This window comes from Penaeus monodon, unplaced genomic scaffold (assembly GCF_015228065.2).
Source record: "Penaeus monodon isolate SGIC_2016 unplaced genomic scaffold, NSTDA_Pmon_1 PmonScaffold_506, whole genome shotgun sequence".
Classification (NCBI taxonomy): Eukaryota; Metazoa; Arthropoda; class Malacostraca; order Decapoda; family Penaeidae; genus Penaeus; species Penaeus monodon.
The window spans coordinates 31336-34013 of record NW_023659952.1 but is presented as its reverse complement, the minus strand read 5'-3'; the positions used below and the strand labels follow the sequence as shown (position 1 = coordinate 34013).

The 2678-nt window shown below is 37.7% G+C and overlaps 1 long non-coding RNA gene across 1 annotated transcript in view; it reads right to left on the bottom strand.

The window, feature by feature from the left end:
* LOC119571083 overlaps positions 1 to 2267 on the bottom strand; it is a 3640-nt gene extending 1373 nt beyond the window's left edge. The window contains exon 1 of the long non-coding RNA XR_005228517.1: positions 1536 to 2267. This is a non-coding gene — a long non-coding RNA (uncharacterized LOC119571083). The remainder of the gene's footprint in view (positions 1 to 1535) is intronic.
* Between the last annotated feature and the right edge of the window lie 411 nt (positions 2268 to 2678).

The following is a 2678-nucleotide window of genomic DNA, read 5'->3' as shown; positions in this document are numbered from 1 at the left end:
CTGTTTTGGGATGATGAATGCTGATGATGATGATGCTGATGATGCTTGATGATGATGATGCTTGATGCTGATGATGATGATGCTTTGATGATGATGATGATGCTTGATGATGATGATGATGCTTGATGATGATGATGATGCTTGATGATGATGATGCTTGATGATGATGCTTGATGATGATGATGATGATGGTGTTTGTGGTGGTGATGGAGGATTGGGGTAAATAGATGCAGGTGACACAGGTCTAATAATTGATTCCTTGGTGACAAAGCACTTCTGAAGTTTAATAACATAACATGCATTCCTGGCATCAAAAGTTAAAAGGTCAGAATCCACTTTAATAAATTCAGCATATGTTACAATATACCTTATTTTTTAAACTTTACCTACTGATATTATGGTACTTCATAAATTCTACACAATATCACTAATTTTCACACAAATAAGAACTTAATGGCAAGGGCCAAGAAACACTTATTCTTTTGCCAAAATATGCTCCTTGGTATCATTTGATAAAATGCCTGAAATTAATGTCAATAGTTTCAATAACATGCTGTGACCACGGCGGCTCAAACATGAACCTACCATAAAAAAGAGAGGAGAGAGAGAGAGAGGAGAGAGGAGGAGAGAGAGGAGAGAGAGAGAGAGAGAGAGAGAGAGAGAGAGAGAGAGAGAGAGAGAGAGAGAGAGAGAGAGAGAGAGGCACCACCAAATAAGTTCAAATTTTAGGAAGAGCATGAGAAACCTTCATCTTCCAAAACCAGTCCCTAGCTTTTCTCTGAAGCACTTTATGCTGGGATGGCAAAACATGCATGCCATAGCCAATGTGACTAGTTTAGTGATTGTGTTTGCACATAAATAGCTCAACATGTACTTAGTAACCAAGAAGTCACTACTAGTACTACCTGTCTCACCTGTTTACCCCTTTCTTAAACTTAATAATATAATAATAATAATTATTATTATTATTATTATTATTATTATTATTGTCAATAATACCAATAACAGTATCAATTTTAATAGCATAAAAAAAATAAAGTTCATTCATACCCTTTCTACTCCTTCATTCCCCTCATTCATTTTTATTCACCACTCTCCCTCTTTGCCTGATGGGAAATATAAGCAACATTAGTTTCCTATCACTGCCAGAGCATCTACATTATGGCTCAGTCTGATTGGTCTCCACCCTAAACTTGCTCTGTTATACCTCAGCCTCTTCTATGAAACCACTGTCATCATCTGTAAAACAAATCTAGTTTGAAAAATTAAGCAGATCTGAGAAAATATTAGTTGATTATACATAGGACATATCAGCAGCATTGGGTAATCACTTGTGCATCAACAAGGCTTCTTCCATTCTGAGGGGTTTCACACATTTGGTCCAGTGGCTGGGTGCATTTTCAATACAATTTTCATCAAAAAACTTAATTCATTGCTGAGTAATACCAAATGAACAGATTTTTGCAAAAGAAAAATGAGTCTGGCCATCATATTTGAAACATCAAAATTTGGAGAAAAAAGTATAAAATACTCACCTCATCCTGACTCCAGGGTGCATATCCCCAGCAGAGGCCAACATCCTCTGACTACACCCTATGCAGTTGTGAATGCCTCCTTGGTGCTTCAATATTTGTCCCCCCTCCCCCCTATTAATGCATCACCCTTCTGCTGTGCCAAACTGTTCACGTAGTGTTCCACATCACGTCACCACCCCCATCCTGGTATTGCGTCGGTAGCCATATCCTCTTCCTCGACAGAATACCATCTGAGAGAAGATTCCATTTCATTAATTGTGTATCAGAATTTATGTTGGGAAATGTTTAATATAGTGTCACGGATTACTATTAATCAGGTGCCTGTGAAACATCAGAAAATATTTTATACAAATGTTCATGCATTTGACCAAGACCTTTTCATCAATATAACAATTATCAATGATTGGAAGCTATCTTTCTTAAACTAAAGAATATTAATGTGTTTTATGGAGACTTGAGTCTCTTAATGAAAACTCAAATTACTACAGCCGGACAATTATACCTGGAAAAGTGGTTTTTAACCCCCTGGATTCATAAGATGTGACCATGTCAAGGAAAATTTTGACTTGAGGACCAGGTGATGTGAGTGTGCCATCATTTTTAAAAATTGGCCAGAGAGCTGGGGTGACAGAAAAATGCTGTCATGCATATTTCAGCTGAAGGCCAGGGTGACAAGAATGACTCATCACTTGTGCAGAAAGTTCTTGAAGGGCGAATAGATTCAGTAGGCTTTAGTCCTATCATTACATAAGTGTGGAATGTATGCTCGTAAGCCATGACTAGGAGAGCGTTAGCTCGAGGGAAGAAACTATTTCCATGTTCACTATCCTATTCATGCCTGTTGCCCGACAGAAAATTGAGTATCATAAAAAAATGTTACTGGTTATTATCAGTGCACTGAGTTATGGATTACCTTGAGAGATGTGAAAGAATCTGTGCAAGGAAAACTGTCCATTAGCATATGAATACAGCATATCAGATGACAAAAACATAGGAAAAAGGAAAAAAAAAAAATGCTTATACAGAATGAAATAATATTGCAATGGGGAGGCAAGGAGTCTTGACACTGCACGTGAGTATCTGTGTGGACATACGAGCCACACACTTGTGAATGACCACCCAAGTCATGTACTGGGCAATATG